The 21,866-nt window shown below is 45.6% G+C and overlaps 1 protein-coding gene and 1 pseudogene across 2 annotated transcripts in view; one reads left to right on the forward strand and one right to left on the reverse strand.

Annotated features, from left to right (window-relative positions):
* Window positions 1–21,866, reverse strand: part of LOC126299461 (hepatocyte nuclear factor 6) — a 546,572-nt gene that overhangs the window by 54,359 nt on the left and 470,347 nt on the right. The window lies entirely within an intron of this gene.
* On the forward strand, window positions 20,810–20,927 carry LOC126299844 (5S ribosomal RNA; annotated as a pseudogene).

Raw genomic sequence — 21,866 nt, forward strand, 5'->3', positions numbered from 1 at the left:
AGGAAGTTCCAGGCAGACTTTTCCTTGAGGACTCGGTGCCAGATGCCGACTGCACCCTCAGTCCGATGTTCAGAGCTGTTGCGAGAAACCTGAACCTTCGACGCTGTGCCGTTTGCCACTTGTAGTCGACCGTGTAAGCTGACAGTGAGAATCTGAGACACCAAAGGGACGTGCCCTCCACACGCCTGAGACCGCACGGGATTTTGGTATCGGCCGTCGATCTTGTCTTTCGTTGTACTGTTCTATTTTTAAAGTGAATCTGCGACTTTTGACCTTGTCCGTCATTGGGGGCACCTGACCAATTACGAACGTGTGTAAATTCAGTGTTTACCACCGACTATTGCAAACAGTTCTTGTAATTGACTTTCTCCAACGAAGAACTCTTAGTTAATGTACACTTCATAATGAAGCTGTTTTACATTTTTTTACCTGTTCTGTGTTCTCACTGCGCCTCAGTTCGCGCCGGATATAATAGAAACAAGCTCCAAAGCAACTGGTACAGCAGAGATTGTCAGAATACTCAAGACAGAAAGAAGAATAATTAGGACATTCGTAAATAAACAATATCAAGTAAAAGAGCATAGGAGAATAGCTCCAAATGAAATAGTATACAAGAAAACAGAACCAGTAATGAGCACGATCAGGAAGAAATGCATCTAATCTATTGGAAATCTGATCAGTAAACACCACAAAACATAACTAGTAAGAGAATAAAAGAAAAATTGTGGAATAAAAAGAGCAACATTAAATGGATAACAGAAATTAAGGAAGCTATTAGAGAACGTCAAATTTCAGTAGATGACCTAAAAAGCAAAACTGAAAAAAAACAAAAATGCTGCAAGGTACATAATCCACACTACAAACGAAGATCAAGGGTGATCTCAAATGAAAAAAGAATGAAGAAACGTTGGGCAGACAGAAGAGCAAATAGCCCTTTGTTTAATAATAAATTATTATAATCCCTTGTATACTTGCAATTATGGAATTTCGATGAACCCTCTGTCAGGTACTTAAAAGTGATTTGCGGAGTGTCCATGTAGATGTAGATTATTGACTTATGATAGAAAAGAGTTGTATTACTGAATAATGATAGCCCCTTGTGTGAACCCTTGCCAGGACAGGCTCGAGACCAGTTTTTCGCAAAGCGACTTATCATTTGCGCCCCTCGCCCCCCTTTTCCGTCCAACTCTTAGAACCGTGTCAGTTTTTAACTGCAATACGCTCTTTATGCAAATATTGCACGTGGGCGGCAGTGGCGCCCCTGTCGGCTAGGCGCGCTACTAATTGCGATCCTGTATAGAAATCTTGTAGTTGTGGCGTCTCTGGTGCCCCAAGCGGCAGCGGCGGCTTGAGTCACTGGGGCTTTTAAACCCGTTGTAAAACTGACTAGAGTGGTTCAATGAAGGCCTTAAAATAAATAATAATGGCAATAATACTAAATGAAATCAAACAGTTGATAGTATGTGGAATAATTTCCTGTTACTGTTTTTTCTTGATAATGCTACATAAATTGAGGGCTGAACTTAGGACACTGCACCTCTGTTATGACAATCATCAAATTCAGTTGTATCCAGCGCTCACAAACCACCGGTCCGTAATATACGGTATTTGCGTGATCCGGTGGCACATACCTCCCAAAACTACGAAGGATTTGTCGAATCCGTGTCACGCTGCTGTACTGCATTCCAACGGTAGACCGAAGGCAGTTATAATTTTAGTCTCATCACTGAATATCCTCAGCAACAGCATCGAGAAAAAATAAATACGGACTGAAAGCCACGATGTGATTGAGAACTCTGACCACGAAAATTCTTGTTTTGACGCGCGTAATGTCTGAAGGTTGTCAGTGCAATAAACTGAACTCTTCCAATGTGACTGCTAAACATATGTATGTTTCGCGGAAAAATTACAAGTGGTTTGTGATAGCATGTATCAGTCTCTGATGATTTAAGGATTTAACAGAATGTGGCAGTTTATATGCCTGACATCGTAATTCGTTCCTTTGTGCTTATTTTCGTGGATACATGTCTTACATCGTTAGCTAGACAATATGTTTCCATATATCTTCCGCACAACATTTATAGGTTGGAAAGTTCCTTGGAAGTATTAACATAATGTATATATTGTTGATACAGAATCTAATTAATAGATGATGGAAATGAAGAAGAACGCAAAGTATGATCCTGTTACTTACCAGTGAAAGTCCAGTGCTCTAGGGAAGAAATTAAATTTTATCGAAAATTATCAAAAACATGACACATAATTTGGAATTTGTATTGAATATTTAAGCGAACAGAAGACATATTTCTAAGAATAAACAACTGTAAATAAAGCACATCTACTTTAGTACAACACGTTACCTTTTCCACATCTGTTTGACGCTGGCCATAACAATAAAATATAAATCACTGAAAATGCTGTCTGGTTCTATGACATTTGAAGTCTCATTCTTTGCCCTATACTGTTGTTTTTGGTAAGATTTCCATAACTAATACTGCGTTATTACAAAGACGATGTTCAGCATCTCCTAAAATTTTATATGGCGCCGAAGGGCTCTCTAGAGTTCCAGTGGCTTCAGCTGCTTAGAATATCTACAGGAGACGACAAAAATATGAAAAGAACACGAGAAATGCATGCTTGAACGTAAATTGCAGATGTTAACCAAGACTGCAGATTGCAAAGTAGTATTTGACCATGAGTTGAACCTGTGCATAATCATCAATATGTTGCAAATATCAGAATCGTGTTCTGTATAGTAGTGGGTGCATTATGTCGGAACTCAGTGAAGTCGAATGTGTGCTAATCGTTGGTGCTCGCGTGACGGATGCGCTACCGTGAGCAACGCTGCGGAAGTGTTTGATGTTTCAAATAGCACCGCATCGAAAATTTATTCCACAAATACAGGAAACGATAAAAATATCAACAACTGAGCCACAATGCAGACGAAAGTACTAAAAGAAATCAGCTAAATTTCGATTACGCGATAAGTCACACAAATCTGAAGGCTGTAAATTCAACTAAATACACTCCTGGAAATTGAAATAAGAACACCGTGAATTCATTGTCCCAGGAAGGGGAAACTTTATTGACACATTCCTGGGGTCAGATACATCACATGATCACACTGACAGAACCACAGGCACATAGACACAGGCAACAGAGCATGCACAATGTCGGCACTAGTACAGTGTATATCCACCTTTCGCAGCAATGCAGGCTGCTATTCTCCCATGGAGACGATCGTAGAGATGCTGGATGTAGTCCTGTGGAAAGGCTTGCCATGCCATTTCCACCTGGCGTCTCAGTTGGACCAGCATTCGTACTGGACGTGCAGACCGCGTGAGACGACGCTTCATCCAGTCCCAAACATGCTCAATGGGGGACAGATCCAGAGATCTTGCTGGCCAGGGTAGTTGACTTACACCTTCTAGAGCACGTTGGGTGGCACGGGATACATGCGGACGTGCATTGTCCTGTTGGAACAGCAAGTTCCATTGCCGGTCTAGGAATGGTAGAACGATGGGTTCGATGACGGTTTGGATGTACCGTGCACTATTCAGTGTACCCTCGACGATCACCAGAGGTGTACGGCCAGTGTGGGAGATTGCTCCCCACACCATGATGCCGGGTGTTGGCCCTGTGTGCCTCGGTCATATGCAGTCCTGATTGTGGCGCTCACCTGCACGGCGCCAAACACGCATACGACCATCATTGGCACCAAGGCAGAAGCGACTCTCATCGCTGAAGACGACACGTCTCCATTCGTCCCTCCATTCACGCCTGTCGCGACACCACTGGAGGCGGGCTGCACGATGTTGGGGCGTGAGCGGAAGACGGCCTAACGGTGTGCGGGACCGTAGCCCAGCTTCATGGAGACAGTTGCGAATGGTCCTCGCCGATACCCCAAGAGCAACAGTGTCCCTAATTTGCTGGGAAGTGGCGGTGCGGTCCCCTACGGCACTGCGTAGGATCCTACGGTCTTGGCGTGCATCCGTGCGTCGCTGCGGTCCGGTCCCAGGTCGACGGGCACGTGCACCTTCCGCCGACCACTGGCGACAACATCGATGTACTGTGGAGACCTCACGCCCCACGTGTTGAGCAATTCGGCGGTACGTCCACCCGGCCTCCCGCATGCCCACTATACGCCCTCGCTCAAAGTCCGTCAACTGCACATACGGTTCACGTCCACGCTGTCGCGGCATGCTACCAGTGTTAAAGACTGCGATGGAGCTCCGTATGCCACGGCAAACTGGCTGACACTGACGGCGCCGGTGCACAAATGCTGTGCAGCTAGCGCCATTCGACGGCCAACACCGCGGTTCCTGGTGTGTCCGCTGTGCCGTGTGTGTGATCATTGCTTGTACAGCCCTCTCGCAGTGTCCGGAGCAAGTACGGTGGGTCTGACACACCGGTGTCAATGTGTTCTTTTTTCCATTTCCAGGAGTGTACTTAGGGATTACAATCACAAATAACCTAAATTGGAACGATCACATAGGTAATATTGTGGGTAGAGTAAACCAAAGACTGCGATTGATTGGCAGAAGGTGCAACAGGTCTACTAAAGAGAGTGCTTACACCACGCTTGTCCGCCCTATTCTGGAGTACTACTGTGCGGTCTGGGATCCGCATCAGGCGGGACTGACGGATGACATTGAAAAAGTACAAAGAAGGGCACCTCGTTTTGAATTATCCCGAAATAGCGGTGATAGTGTCACAGACATGATACGTGAATTGGAGTGGCAATCATTAAAACAAAGGCGGTTTTCGTTGCGACGGGATCTTCTGACGAAATTTCAATCACCAGTTTTCTCCACCGATTACAAAAACATTCTGTTGGCACCCACCTACATAGGGAGAAATGATCATCACGATAAAATAAGAGAAATCAGGGCTAGCAACAGAAAATTTAAGTGCTCGTTTTTCCCGCATGCCGTTCGAGAGTGGAACGCTAGAGAGACAGCTTGAAGGTGGTTATTGAACCCTCTGCCAGGCACTTTATTGTGAATAGCAGAGTAATCACGTAGATGTAGATGTAGAAAGTGTGTTGGGTGTTTGTGATGGGCGATCACTGAAGAGTATTGTGACGAAAAATAAGACGACAGCTGCAAAAGACGCTACAGCACTGTATGTCGCACTCACGATAGTTTTCACAACAAACCAACACGAAGGAGGCTTCAGAAGCAGTGAACCGCCAGGCGAGTTCATCACCGCACATAAATGACGCAAATGCCCGCAACAGCAAAACGAGGTGCCGAAGGCATACGTGCTCGTTACATTTCATCTCACTTTGCAACGTTACGCCTAGGCATTTCATCGAGTTGACGGCCTCAAGCAAGACACTACAAATGCTGTATTACGTAACTGTTTTTCTACTCATCTGCATTAACTTACAAATTTCTCCATTTAGAGCAAGTTGCCATTCATCACACCAACTAGAAATTTAAGACATCGTGAATCCTCCTACAGTCACTCAATGACGATATCTTCCCGTACATCACAGAATCATTAGTTAACAGCCCCAGATTGATGCTCACCCTGCCCGTCAGATAATTTGTGTGTATAGAGAACCTAGACGGGATGTACTCTCACACTTCTCTAGGACATTCCTGAGGATACTCGTCTCTGATGAACACTCGTCATGGAGGACAACACACTGGGTTCTATTACTTAAGAAGGCTTCGAGCCACTCACAGTTCAGGGAGGCCATTTCGTATGCTTGTAACTTCGTTATCAGTTTGCGGTGGGGTACCGCGTCAAACGCTTTCCGGAAATAGATGAATATGGAATCTGCTTATTCCCCTTCATCCATAGTTTGCAGAATATCATGTCAGAAAAGGGCAAGCTGGGATTCGCACGAGCGATGCCTTCTAAATCCGTGCAAATTTGTGAACAGAAGATCTTCCATTTCAAGTAAATTTATTGTATTCGAACTGATAACATGTTCAACAATTCTGCTGTAGTTGTGCGGGTCCGTTCTTTCACTCTTTTTATGTGCAGGAGTCACCTGCGATTTTTTCCAGTCGCATGTCGCATTGCGCTAGGAGAGAGTTTCGCGATAAATGAAAGCTAAGTAAGGCCAATGCCGTAGACTACTCGCTGTAAAATTAAATTGAGATTTTATCCAGACTTGGCAATTTATTTGTCTTCACTCTTTCAGCTGTTTCTGTACTCCAGGGATGCCTGTTACTACGTCCTCTATACGGGAGCCTGTTCGATAGTCAATCGTCGGTATGTTCGTACGACTCTCCTGCGTGAATGATTCCTTAAACGTGAGATTTCAAACTTAGGCCTTCCTTTTGATTTAGTCAATTGCCACACCAGACTGGTCAACGAGCTACTGGACAGAAGGCTTCAATCCGCTTAGTGACTCTACGTAGGACCAGAGTTTTCTCGGGCTGTCGGTAAGATCTTTTGCTGAGGTATGATTGTGGTAGTTGTATGCTTCATCTATCGATATTTTTACAGACGCGCGCATTTCTACTAACCTTTGGCTGTCGTCATTTGCGCCTTCTTTTTTTGAAGCTAGAGTGCAACAGTCTCGAGTATAACATCTCTGCTTACTCAGCTAATTTAATAAATTTGCCGACATCTTTGAGTGAACTGTCTCGCTGCATAGCAGACTCAGTGAATAAAGTAACTTCCGACAGGCTTTCAAAAATATAATGTTTGTCGTGTGTTCGGTGGTGAGCACATTATACACTTGATTCTAAACGTAACTTTAAAAGGTATGCTATGGTTGAGTGTGCATGCATGTAAAAGAAATGCATTTCTGAAACAAGATGTTTCTTTTGAAAATGAAAACTTTGTTGTAGGATGTGCAAGCTGAAATGTTTCTACCTCCATGCATACAGAAGATACAGTCTTGTGGGATAGGATGATTCTTTCCGAGAAACCATGTATTTTATGTATTACAAGATCGTACTGCCTGACAAAATAAAGCCGGCCGGAGTGGACGTGCGGTTCTAGGCGCTACAGTCTGGAACCGCGCGACCGCTACGGTCGCAGGTTCGAATCCTGCCTCGGGCAAGGATGTGTGTGATGTCCTTAGGTTAGTTAGGTTTTATTAGTTCTAAGTTCTAGGCGACTGATGACCTCAGAAGTTAAGTCGCATAGTGCTCAGAGCCATTTGAACCATGTTTTTGACAAAATAAGGAAAGAACCCAGAAAGCAAGGAGGAAACGAAATGAAACACATAGGTTGAGAGGGTATGTGATGTGATTACAAAATCGTATCAAATTTACAAAAGATTGGGCACTATGACCCCTACGACCTCGATGCATGCATTGATTCGCTTGGGAAGGGTGTAAAGCTGTTGTATCCTCTCGTGAGGAAAGCTGACACACAACTGGTCCTTGACATCCTGGATACTTCCACTGTGACGGAGCTGACGTCATAGGTTGTATCAGAGACGGGTCTGGAAATCTAACTAACGTGGTAGTTTCTCCACACCACGCAGACAGTTCGTACAGTCACGTCCCACGTCTGAACGAGCATTGTCCTACTAAACATGGCAACACGGTACTGTCACATGAGAATCGTGACCTGAGTTATACTCGATGGCTTCCCTCACCACTTCAAAACAGTGGAAGAATTGGACCATTGCGCAGATCGACACCATATTCGCTGGCGATTGTCATCCATAGTAGTGCAGAGCTGCCATTCATCGCCGAACACAATGAGACGCCATTCATCAGCAGTCCATGCTCCCTGGTTGTGGCACCACTCCAAATGCAGCCGTTTGTGTTGTGATACGAGATGCTGATTTCATAGTTCTGCTGCTGCTAGTCTCCGACCTATAATGTGGGTTGACACAAAATGTTGATGGGAGTTTTTTACCTCCAATGGCAGGCGCAGATGTGAAGGGTTACGATCTGCTTAGTGCACAATGCGCCGATCATCACTTGTGGTGGCCAGACATAGCTCGACTGTAACCTTGACGAAGAGCATGCCTCCCCTCATGTTCAAAAATGGCTCTGTGCACTATGGGACCTAACATCTTATCATCAGTCCCATAGAACTTAGAACTACTTAAACCTAACTAACCTAAGGACATCACACACATCCATGCCCGAGGCAGGATTCGAACCTGCGACCGTAGCAGCCCCGCTGTTCCGGACTGCAGCGCTAGAACAGCACGGCCACCGCGGCCGGCCTCTCATGATCCCATGCAGTCCAATGTCGAGCCCCTGTCACGTCCGAATGCCCCAAAAATTGGGATATTTACACGATTCGACAAGCTAACCAAATGGCGACCCACCACGAGACCTGTTTCAAACTGTTAAGTGCTGATAACGCTGTCTCACACGATTACGCGGCATCTCGCTCACCTTCAACACCTGGCGTTGTTCACGACTTCACTACCGGGGCTGGTAACAACAGTAAACATGAACAAAAAATGCACTCTGGTGAAAGTTCTGTCTGTTACAGAGAATTGCAAGTCTAATCGTTTACATATCCAGCAATGGTGTGTACGTATAGGAGGTTACATTGTAATTCGGTCATATCTTCCGGAAGCTTCACTTTTTTTGTGAGGCTGTGTAAATGCTCTTGGAACGAAGCCAATTTGCTCCCAGTTGGCATTAGGCTATTGTAACGCTTCTGCTATGCAGGTCTGCTCACAACAGGCCGCAGGGCACGGAGGCTAGCGTGGGTGCAGTAACACTGCCTTTTGTTATGCTAGGAACGTGAAAAAAGACCTCTTCGGCTGATGAGTAACGGTGCTCGTTACTCATCCGGTTGCAGTGTACGACAATGTCGAAAACCACTTGAGGCGGCGCATCCCACTTGCCTACAGGGCATCGCTGAGAAAGGCGGCTGACCTATGGTATAGTCGGCGAAAGAAGGTTCCTAACAGTTGGCAGGACTGTCGCTAGCTTTCAACTGCGAACCGCAGACGGCTGCAGGCGAAGCAATAGCCTTGTATAGAGCTGCCACCCCGCTGAGGCGTCGCCATAGAGACGTCGTACACAAAATCGTGTTACATCACTGACTGAGGTAAACGCGCGAAGCGTCAGAACCAAGCCCACACCCACAATTGTCAAGGATATTCTTTCGCCGAATCTACTGTAGTCTCAAGAGATGAACTGGGGCACTGACTTTCACTGGCGAACATACAGATACCTACTAATTAATAATTAATGTCGTGTGACGAGGGCCTCTCGTCGGGGAGACCGCTCGCCTGGTGCAAGTCTTTCGATTTGACACCACTTCAGCGACTTGCGCGTCGATGGGGATAAAATGATGACGATTAGGACAACACAACACCGAGTCCCTGAGCGGAGAAAATCTCCGTCCCAGCCGGGAATCGAACCCGGGCCCTTAGGATTGACAGTTTGTCGCGCTGACCACTTTTTTTTTTAATCTAATGTTGTTCGTTATTGCTCGTTTCAATTGTTCGTGGTGGGCGTCACTTGACGTCCGTTGAAGTTCGTTAATGATCCATTCATTCAGTTTTTTTTATTACAGAGGGCAGCTAACCCTCTGACCCAACACGCTGAGCTACCGTTCCGCCGGACCACTCAGCTACTGGGGGCGGACCAGAAGCCTACTGTCCGATCAAGTGCATCCAACGACACGCCCTTAGAAAGACAGTGCATGAAACTATCGTCCCTGTTTCTGTTAATACACTCTGCGGACATGAAAGTGCTCTTGTGGCCCCTGGGTCAGTGCCATTGAGCAAATGTGTCACGCAAGATGTACGCACCTTATGCCCAGCTCGACTAGAACCCCGTCATTTGTGGGCTTGTAGGCCGCTGTTGAGTAGTCACAAACCAGGCTGTCTCCTCAATGCAGCCGGCGCCATCAGAGCGGAAGGAGGTACCTTTGTCAGACTCAGATCCTCAGATGACAGTGACGTATTATATAAGAGATTTTTCTCGAGTGCTGGCACCCCTTTGGAACATTTCTGTGTCCCTGCAGTTGTCTGATGCCTAAACGACTGTTACGTCGAGGACTGCATGTAATTATTTCTCCTCATAGGACTATCTCTGATGTTGTAGCAAAGATACTTCTCATTACAGTGCGCTCGCCATCAAGGTAGTCGAGTGCACATTCATTTCACATTAAATTTTCTGACGTGTTTCGCTTTGATGTGGGTTGTGACGAACCACGAGTACGCCAAAAATACCATCTACCTTACCTGCCGTTATACCAAATGAATGGCAGACACGTTGGTCTGAAGCACCAATGGGGATAATGGATGAACCCGTCTCCTCAGAATTACGTGTGTTCTCAACATACAAGAAAAGCTGCAGAGTCGGAGATGATAAGATTTCTTGATCGTAATCCACCAGTCTTCTGATAAAACTGTTGTTATCGGAGTCGCATTGAGAAAAGTATTTCATCGCAGCTCATGTATGCTATACTATACATTGATTTTGAAGAGGTAATATTTGGACAGTAATTTCTCCATATTAGTAGATGTTTAAGTAGACAGAGACGGACTGTCACCACTCTACACTGATGTGACAAAAGTCAAGGGATATCTCCTAATATCCCGTCGGCAGCAATTCGACGCGACGTGCACTCAACGAGTCGTTGGAAGTCCCCCTGCAGAAATACAAAGCCATGCGGCTTCTATAGTCGTCCATAATTGCTAAGGTGTTGCCAGTGCAGGATGTTGTGCACGAAATGACCTCTCGATTATACCCCATAAATGATCGCTGGGATTCATGTTGGGCGACATGGGTGGCCAAATCATTCGCTCGAATGGTCCAGAATGTTCTTCAAACCAGTCGCGAACAACTGTGATCCGGTACATTACATTCTTGTTTGGGAACATGACGTCCATAAATCGCTGCAAATGGCCTCCAAGTAGTTGAACATAACCGTCAATGATCGGTTCAGCTGGGCCAGAGCACGGAGTCCATTTCCTGTCCTCTAAACACGGCTCACACCATTATGGAGCCATCACCAGCTTGCACAGTGCCTTGTTGACAACGTGGGTCCATGCCTTCGTGAGGTCTGCGCCTCACTAGAGCCCTACTATCAACTTTTACCAACTGAAATAGGGACTCATCTGAAGAGGGCAGGGTTTTGCAGTCGTCTACGGTCCAACCGAAATGGTCACGAGCCCAGGAAAGGCTCTCCTGGCGATGTCATACTGTTAGCAGACGCACTTTCGTCGGTCGTCTGCTGCCATAGCCCATCAAGGATAAATTTCGGCGCATTGTCCTAACTGTATGTTCGTCATACGTCCCACATCGGTTTCTGCGGTTATTTCACATAGTGTTGCTTGTCTGTTAGCACTGGCAACTCTACGCAAACGCCGCTGCTCTGGGTAGTTAAGTGAAGGCCTTCGGCAACTGCGTTGTCCGTGATGGTAGGTATTGTCTGAACTTTGGTATTCTCGGCACACTCTTGACACTGTGGATCTCGGAATACTGAATTTCCTAATTGCGAAATTGAATAGCCCACGCGTTCAAACTCTCTTAATTCCCGTCGTACGACCATAATCACGCCTCAAACCTCTGAACATGAATCACTTGACAACAAGTGACTGTCCGCCAATGCACTGCCCTTTTATACCTTGAGTATGGGATACTATCGCCATCTGTATATGTACGTATCGCCCTATCCCATGACTTTCTTCGCCTCAGTCTACTTTGATACTATTCTGGAGAAAATTATGAGAACCTTGAAAACAGCTCTGAAAGCAGGAGGAATAAATATTAAGAATCTGGAAATGAAGCTGATGATCTTGCTTTATCAGCTAAAAACCGACAAGCTGCTCAAAGAAGCTGGGTAATCTGCACGATACTATTGAAAAACTAATTTCAATATAGCCTGCGAAAAGACATCTATACAACATAATGAGTGGGACAGAAGCGAGAATTGATGCAATCCAGTGGGCTGGATAAAGAGTGCAATAAAGAGCCAAAGCATTATACTTAGCATAAAACAATACGGAATAGGCACTATGAGTGAGTGTTATCTTACGAGACTAAAATTAGCCATAAAATACTTTAATGAAAGCGGCTGGAGTGTGAACGTGGTGTAACAGTCGGCGCACGAGCGATGTGATACAGCGTCTCCGAGGCCGCGATGAAGTGTGGATTTTCCCGTACGACCATGTCCCGAGCGAATCGTGAATATCAGGAATCCGATATCACTGCTGCGGCAAAAAGATCCTGTAAGAATGGGACCAACGACGACTAAAGAGAATCGTTCAGTGAGATACAAGCGCACCAGTTTCTTTGGTGCTTCAGTGTGTATACACCCTAAGACAAACGAAACGACGCACCGCGAAGGAATTATCCGAATGGGTCGGAAATAGGTAGATGTTATGTACATGTACGGACAAACAAATAATTCCAATTTCAGAAAAATTTGTTGATGTATTCAAGAGAAAGAAATTCACAAACTGAACAAGGGAATAACGCTTTGGTCCACCTCTGGTCCTTATGAAAGAAGTTATTCGACTTTGCATTGATTGAAAGAGTGGTTGGATGTCCTCCCGAGACATCTCGTGCCAAATTCTATCCAACTGGCGCGCCAGATCATCAAAATGCCGAGATGGTTGGAGGACCCTACCCATAATGCTCCGAACGTTCTGAACTGTGGAGAGGTCCTGTGACCTTGCTAGTCAGAGTAGGGTTTGGCAAGCACGAAGAAAAGCAGCGGAAACTCTCACCATGTGAGGGCGGGCGTTATCTTGCTGAAATGTGAGCCCAGGATTGCTTGCCATGAAGGGTAACAAAATGGGGCTCACAGTATCGTCGATGCTTCGCTGTGCAATAAGAGTGACGTGAAGAACAACCAAAGGGGTTCTATTACGAAAAGAAATGGCACTCTAGACCATTACTGCTGGTTGTCGGGTCATATGGCGGGCGACAGTCAAGCTGGTATCCCACCGCTGTTCGGTGCCTCACCAGATACATCTTCGCTGGTTTTCGGGGATCAGTTCGAAGAGAGACTCTACACTGAAGACAATTCTACTCCAGTAAATGGGATTCCAGGCCGAAGACATTGCTGGAGACGCCGTAAGGCCAGACAACCAGGAGTAATGGTCTGGGGTGCCATTAGGTTGTCATCCGCGGAACACTTACAGCAAAGCGGTTCGTCGATGATATTCTACGACTCGTTTTGCTGCCTTTCATGGTAAGCCATCCTGTGCTTACACTTCAGGAGGATAATGCCCGCTGGTACACGGTGAGAGTTTCTACTGCTTCTCTTCGTGCTTGCCGAACCCTACGTTGGCGAACAAGTTCGATGGATGTCTCCCCAATTGAGAACGTTTGGTGCATTATGGGAAAGGCCCTCCAGCCATCTCGGGATTTTGAGTATCTAACACGCCAATTGGAGAGAATTTGACACGATATCCTTAAGGAGGACATCCAGCAATTCAATAACTGCTTGCATAAGGGACAGAGATGGATGAATGGGTTATTGACTTGATAATTTCTGAAGCTCTTACTCTCGAATGAACCATCAATTTTTTTCTGAAATTGTACTCATTTGGTTGTCTGTACATGTTCATCATATCTATTTATTCCCATCCCGTTCGGATAATTCTTTCGTGGTGCGTCTTCGTTTTGTCTTAGGGTGGATGGTAGAAATGAGGACAACAATTGCGCTGGTAACACCAAGGAATTCCAGGTGAAAGAACCTACACAAGTGGAGTAACCGTTTTATTGAGCAAGGATAAAAGGATGATAAGAAGTAAGACAGCGAAGAACTTCTGCGATAAATAGAAACGAATGATAAGAGAGCCTTCATTCAACAAGGTACACAATTAACCGAGGTCGACAGAAAAAGTTGTGTAAGTCTGACGTGGACTAAGTTTCATTCATTTCTGACAGCTCCTTCGTGGTACCGGAATTTTCACAAACTGTAGTATTGTGTGCATGCAATCTCCTTAATTTTATTCCAGTGAAGCAAAATACGGGAAGCAAATATAATATAATGTAGTCATATTTTATGTGAAAAATACCAAAAACGAAAAATAAATACCTGGAGTTGCAGATCAGTTGGGGAAGTGCTGGTTGTAACAGAGTAATTACGTGGGTGTAACAAATGAAGAGTTTTACAGCCACCTCTAACTACTAATCTTTGTTGTGCTTCAGGGCCGACCTCTGTGGCTGAGCGGTTCTAGGCGCTTCAGTCCGGAATCGCGCGACTGCTACGGTCGCAGGTCCGAATCGTGACTCGGGCGTGGATGTGTGTGATGTCCTTAGGTTAGTTATGTTTAAGTAGTTCTAAGTTCTAGGGGACTGATTACCTCAGATGTTAAGTCCGATAGTGCTGAGAGCCATTTGAACCATTTGTGCTTCAGGATGCATTGAATCTATGTGAAATACACCACTAAAACACCATCACTGTTTACTTTAAACATGCATAACCACTGTACATACTTGTGTATGGCAAAACATTTTCTCCCATTATTGCAGAATCCATTTAGAGCAGGTAGGAGTATTGCGAGCCACAGAACACTCAATGCACTGACGGGAAAAAATCGCAACACCAAAAAATAATTAACGTGGAGTGTTGAAATTTTGGGAATACATTTGTCTAGATAAAATATGTAATTGATTAACATTGCTAGATTACAGGTTAATGTAAGAGCGAGATACGTCATTGAAAATGTGAAATGCTGGTTCATTAGTAACCGTCAAAATGTATTATGCTGCATAGGTGCCGAATGTCTGTTCGTGGGATGGAGATCCATGACTGTTGCACCTGATCGAAAAATGGTTCAAATGGCTCTGAGCACTATGGGACTTAACATCTTAGGTCTTCAGTCCCCTAGAACTGAGAAACATTTCAACTTAACTAACCTAAGGACATCACACACATCCATGCCTGAGGCAGGATTCGAACCTGCGACCATAGCGGTCACGCGGTTCCAGACTAAAGCTCCTAGAACCGCTCGGCCACTCCGGCCGGCGCACCTGATCGGTCAACATAGTGATGGCTAATGCTGTTTTTGGATGACGCTCTACTTGTCGTCCGATGATGTCCTATATGTGCTTGACTGGAGACAGATCTGGTGATCGAGCTGGCCAGGGCAACATGTCGACACATGTTGAGTTGCAACAGTGGTATGTGTGGGAGGGGGAGTTACCCTGTGCTGGAAGACAACCCCTGGAATGGTGTTCATGAATGGCAGCACAACAAGTCAAATCATCAGACTGACGTAAAATTTCGCAGTCATGGTGCGTGGGATAACCACGACGCTGTTCCTGCTGTCATACGAAGTCGCACACCAGGCGATACCACTACCTAGGGATAGGCCCAGTGTGTCTAGAAAGCAGACTGGTTAGTTGCACGCCGTCAACTGGCCTCCTCCTAACCAACACAGGGCCATCACTGGCACAGAAGCAGAAGCAGCTTCCATCAGAAAACACAACAGACCTCCACCCCAACCCCAATGAGCTCACGCTTGACACTACTGAAGTCACAAATGGCCGTGGTTTGGGATCTGTGGAATGCACGCTACAAGGAGTCTGTCTCGGAGCTGTCCTTGAAGCAACCGATTTGTGACAGTTCGTTGTGTCACTGTGGTGCCAACTGCTGCTCAGATTGCTGCAGCAGATTCAGTACGATGCGCCAGAGTCATACGCCGAACAAGTCTTCCGTATCGGTAGTGCCACGTGGCCGTCCGAAGTCCGGTCTTCTTGCGATCGTACATTCTCGCGACTACCGCTGCCATCAATCATGTACAGAGGCCACATTCCTGCCAAGTCTTTCTGCAGCGCCGTAGAAGGAACATCCATCTTCTCGTAACCCTGTTACACTACCTCGTTCAAATTCAGTGAGGTACTGATAATCGCGTCTTTGTCGCCTTAAAGACAATCTTGACCAACATCAGCATCGCCATGTCCAGTCTGAAAGGTAAACTAACGCTCAATACCGTTAGAGCGTGTATTTAAAGGAAACCTCATTGTCTCTCTACTAGCGCCAATCTTACGCGACTGGCGCTATGTCTGAATAGGTATCATCTTTCAGATGTAGAAACACGACTACCAACTTTCGTTTGTGTCGCACAACTCCTTCTTGGTGTTGCGATTTTTTTTTCTGTTAGTGTAGAGCGCTCGCTAACGCGGAACAGCAGAGCGCAGTGCGATGAGGTCGGTAGCGCTCGGTTTATCAGCCACCGATGGATCGATTTTCATCAGTGTTTCCACGATGAGACGCTGCGAAAACACCTTCACAGAGGCTGCACTCCGAGCGATAATGCATTTCTCTGTTCTAACTGAACCTCGCTTCACTACTTCCTGCGGTTACCAACGTATATCACTCACTATTTGTTTTGTAAATAAAATATTTGTGTTTGAACTAGCTGTACCCGTTCGTGTGGTATTTTGCCTGCTTTGAACTTCTTGATATAATAAAATTCAGAGCGAATTGAGTCCAGAGTATGCAAAAGAAATAAACTTTGGTTCAGATAGTTGACTTATACCGTAGTACCTATGGATACTGCTGCTCCCGTGAGGTATACCGAAGTTGCCATCCCTTAACCTGTTGTGTTGAAGGCACTACTCTAGCTAAGGATGGCTGTGATGGATGCTTGTGCAGTGTAATGCAATGTCGTGTTTGGATTATTGATGGTGATTTTAGAAACACATAACATTATAAACATGTATGTATTTATGTATATATGTATGTGTATATGTTCAAACATACATATTATGAACACATACGGATGTATGTACGTCTGTGTGTGTGTGTATGTTCTACATCTCCTCCTAAGCCACTGCACTGATTTCAACCTAACTGCCGGCCGCGGTGGTCTCGCGGTTCTAAGCGCGCAGTCCGGAACCGTGCGACTGCTACGGTCGCAGGTTCGAATCCTGCCTCGGGCATGGATGTGTGTGATGTCCTTAGGTTAGTTAGGTTTAAGTAGTTCTAAGTGCTAGGGGACTGATGACCACAGCAGTTGAGTCCCATAGTGCTCAGAGCCATCAACCTAACTTCTTTCACATATCCCTTACTGTCAGGTAACAATCGCTGCGGTGGTAAGAACCATCTACCTGTCACAGTTCAGGAGATATGACGTCATAAACAATGGGACGCTTGAAAAACTGCCATATCATGGATGACTTTTAAATTTATTATTTCTGTACTACTAACTCTTTGCGCAATAAATTTTGTAGACATTATCCACCTATGCTGCTAAATACACCTACAAAATTATACCATGGGACCACAGATAGGTCAGGAGAGATGAAGTCATAAACCCTGAGATTCGTGAAAAAAATGCCGCATCATGTATGAATTTTTAATACATTTGTTATTTTCTACTAAGACACTCCTACAGTCGAGTCAACTTAAGGTGGTGGTGGTGGTTAGTGTTTAACGTCCCGTCGACAACGAGGTCATTAGAGACGGAGCGCAAGCTCTGGTTCGGGAAGGATTGGGAAGGAAATCGGCCGTGCCCTTTCAAAGGAACCATCCCGGCATTTGCCTGAAGCGATTTAGGGAAATCACGGAAAACCTAAATCAGGATGGCCGGAGACGGGATTGAACCGTCGTCCTCCCGAATGCGAGTCCAGTGTGCTAACCACTGCGCCACCTCGCTCGGTCAACTTAAGGAAATCCAAGACAACTAGTAGCGCTTTTGATAGTTTTGAACTGCGAAACGCAAACGACTGCAGGCCAAAACAACAGCCGTCTATAGAGCTATGAAGAAGCGTTGCCAAGGAGACATTTAAAAAGTCGCGTTGTAGACACGCGAACCTGCTGCGCCCAGGGTACAGAAATTGTCCGGGATATTGTACCTATACATTAGTATATTATGCATATTTCACGAATACATGGAAATGGAAATTTTTCGATATTACACTTCAAATACAGTTCCTTTTTTGTTTCCATTTCTAGTTGAAAAGAGGCAAAATGAATAGCCAGGCAATGCCTGCTTTCTCCGTAGTTAAAGAAAAAAAGATGAAACTGGTAGCAGACAGAGACTGCTACTCTCTTACAGCACCTCATACTACGGGTGGATTTGTAAGTGTGTCGCATCCTTGCACTTCATGTAACACTGCGAAAAACTTCTGTATTTGACACAAGGAAAAAAAAACTAGAACTAAAATGTTGTAATCAAACTGTTATGGGTAACTGACCAGCACTTGTTAGCTCTTGGTAGTTTCTTGGACAAAGAAGGTGGGATGGAGGTGAAAGGAGAGTAGGCGTTGATGGTATTAATGTCGAAGCTGTTGATGGACATACCTCTCTTTCTTTCTCAGATATTCGTGGACTAGAAATTCTCTACGACGGTGTTCCCTACCAGTATTGTTTGGGGTGCCATACCAGTATCTGTCAGCAGCCATGGCTTCAGTACCCCACACAGGTCACTACTGGCGAAACTGTATGGATAATAACGTGAATTTATCTCTTCTCTCACGAAAGATTGTTGGGAATTGGTGTGAAGAAAACTGGAACTTATCTCTGGAAAGGATTGGCCGTTATTACTTGTTACACCAACTTAAAAATACGGTAGTCCAACGTGAAATCAAAACTGATATGGGTGAGGATTATAACCAGATGACTTCATAGCAGATGTACTAATAGAGAGAAAAGGAAGATTAAAGTTTAGTCTGGCGTAGTCGACGAGATTGTTTGAGACGGAAGAAGAAACTCGGATTGGACACGGAAAGCAGCAATGAGGCACCACCGTTCTAGTCACGGACGGGTCAATCACACCGGACACGACCGCCGTGTCATCCTCAGCCAATGGCGTCATCGAGAAGCAGATGTAGGATTAGTACACCTGGTGCCGCCCCCGATCGGTTAAGTAGCTCCTCAGTTGGCATCGCGAGGCTCAGTGGACTCCGTTCCAGTCCTCCCACCAAGGAAAAGACCCTAGCAGTACCAGGAATCGGGAATCGAACACTAGTCCTCCGGCTGGCCCTCAGCAGCGCTGACTACTCACCTACAGAGGCGGATCGATTGGACACTGAGTGGAAAAGAAATTCGGCAGGTGCTTTTTCCAGAGTACCAGCCAGGCATTCACCCTAAGTTCTTTCTTTCTTTCTTTCGCTGGAGACCTTATTCCTGCGGTAATTGGGGTCGGCCTTGTTGCTATTGATGTGGCAATGTTAGTTGCAGAGGGTGGCCAGATGCACGTCCTGCCGCCACCCTGAACGCCGCCCCCCCCCTCCGCCCCCCCCCCTCCGCCCTCCCCCCCCCTCTGAACGGAATGAGTGTACCCCAGCTGTCTGCGTCTAGTGTAAGCCATGGAATAGTGCGAACTTGTTGCAAATGTCTGCGAGACGTATAACTGAGGAGGAACGGGAGAACCAGCCCGGTATTCACCTAGCGGAATGTCGGAATGTGGACAACTGCGTAAAAACCACATCAGGCTCGCGAGCATACCGGCCCTCGTCGTTAATCCACTGGACGGATTCGATGCGGGGCCAGCGCGTGTACCCGAGTCCAGGAAGCAGCGCGTTAACGCTCTCGCCTACCCTGGCTGGTACATTCACCCTAAGTGATTTAGGAAAACATAAATGCTGGTGGCCAGACTTGGTTTTGAGCTCTGCCCACCCCAAATGCAAGTCCTGTGTAGTACACACTGCACTACCTTAGTGAATTGAAAATCTTTCAAAGATTCCTTATGATAAGAATGGACTTAATGGAAGTTGGAAATACCTCAAAAAACATGCAGAAAGTCCTAAATCAGAATATCGTAATATGTTTTCTAAGTCTCGTGTTTGTCCTTTATTTACTAATGAATAAAAATTGCTGATGACCATATGACAATGCGACACACACCACGAACCTCCGTAACCAAGATCGGTTATGCACTCCAGTGCGATGAGACTCAGTTCAGCGGTAACTTTTTCGAATAATGGTGGTGAAATCATTTTCATCACTACCTTTGGTTAGCAAGGAAAAGAGAGGTAGTGGCACACAGTTTCTGATCAGCAGATTGTACGCCACTGCCCTGACCTAAATAACTAAAATCCTCTTGGGGTGATGGCACGTAACTCAGCCGCTGATGATGAGTCTACAGGATGAGAACCTTAATCTCGGTGGCTTCATTAGTGCTATTCGAAAAGAGTGGGCTATATACTGGCACGATCTCTCTTTATCTCATTTCTATAATGATCTATAACAGCAAAACCTATGCAGGTATTCACTGCACTCATCCCCGTTACGTAGGTGTACATGCATCCTTTACGCTGAAGAGAAAAGCAAATCCCACCTCCTTGTTTCGGTCTGTCCCACGAACGAAGATGAAAATGAACCACAACGTTCAGGTTGGAAATAATGATCTGGCACATACTCCATTGCAACCACCTTCATTATGATGCTGGGTAAATGGCATACATATCGTTGGAAAAGACCCTAGCAGTACCACCAGGAATCGCGAATGCAGCCCAGTTTCACGAAATTGCCTGCAAACCGTACTTACGAACAGAGATCCAAAAATGAAATCCATATCGTTTATAGCTAATCTTTTTCTTAGTCTAACTAATCGCATAACTAAATGACTAACAAGAAGAAAGGAAGCAAGATATGGGATTAATGTCTTGTCGACGACGGTGTGATTAGAGACGGAGTACATGCTCTGATTTGGGAAGGACAGGGAAGTACAAGGGATGGACAAAAATGTGGGAACACTAAATCCACAACACATTACCATGCTTAATACCATGTAGGAAAACCGTCAGCTTCAAAACAGCTTCCCACCCTCTCGGAATAGATAAATACAGGTACTGTAAGGTTTTCAAGAAAACTTTATACAATTAACCCTGCAAAATAGTGACACGTTCAGGTAACGAGGATGGAGGTGGTTACCAATCACGCACCCTTCTCTCCAAAGTAGACCAAAAAGGCTCAGTAATATTAAGATCTGGTAACTATGATGGGCAACGGCCTTGCCGCAGTGGCTACACCGGTTCCCGTGAGATCACCGAAGTTATGCGCTGTTGGGCGTGATTGGCACTTGGATGGGTGACCATCCAGGCCGCCATGCGCTGTTGCCACTTTTCGGGGTGCACTCGGCCTCTTGATGCCAATGGAGGAGCTACTCGACTGAATAGTAGCGGCTTAGATCAAGAATACCATCATTACGAGCGGGAGAGCGGTGTGCTAACCCCACGCCCCTCCTATCCGCATCCTCCTCTGAGGATGACACGTCGGTCGGATGGTCCCGATGGGCCACTTGTGGCCTGTAGACGGAGTGGTAACTATGATGACGAAGGAAGAGGCAACAGATGATCCTCGCGTTCACATAACGAGTCGTGGGCGATGTGAGGTGTGCAAACAGGGACCCTGTCGTCTTGGAGCATAGCATCATCATTTGGGAACAAACACTGTACAATGGGATGGACCAGATCAGCCAAAATGGTTACATAATCCTTGGCAGTAGAATAACAATGGTACTCGCGGAATACTATGATATGCCTGTCCAAATAATCACCGAACCTCTGCCATGTTTTCACTGCTGTGCCGCAAATTCGGTCAGAAGTTGGAAACCGCGAAAAAAAGACTCATCCGTTGAAATAAATTTCTTCCATTGCTCCATAGCCCAGGTTTTATGGCTTCGGCACCATGTTTTCCTGTTACGGTCATTTAAATTAGTGACGTGTGGTTTTGGAATTCCAGCTTGCCCTGCAGTTCCCTGCTTCTGAAGGTTCCTTTGTGTTATTTTGGTGTGAAAGTGTTTCCGAGCGCCACATTCAGTTCTGCAGTGTCTTTTACAACTGTCATCCTCTTATTTTTCATCACAGTTCTCTCAAGTGCCCTTCCGTCAAGATAGCTCAACACTCACTTTTCTCCACGTTGTGACTTAGCAGTTGATGTTTTCACGGTTTCCTTGTATGCAGTATAAATTTTCGATCCGTTGCCATTTAAAAACCCTACGTTGGTTACGGAAGCACCTATACGAGTATCAACGATTTGTCCACTTTGGAAGCAACTTA

The sequence above is a fragment of the Schistocerca gregaria genome, chromosome X (genome assembly GCF_023897955.1).
Source record: "Schistocerca gregaria isolate iqSchGreg1 chromosome X, iqSchGreg1.2, whole genome shotgun sequence".
Taxonomy (NCBI): Eukaryota; Metazoa; Arthropoda; class Insecta; order Orthoptera; family Acrididae; genus Schistocerca; species Schistocerca gregaria.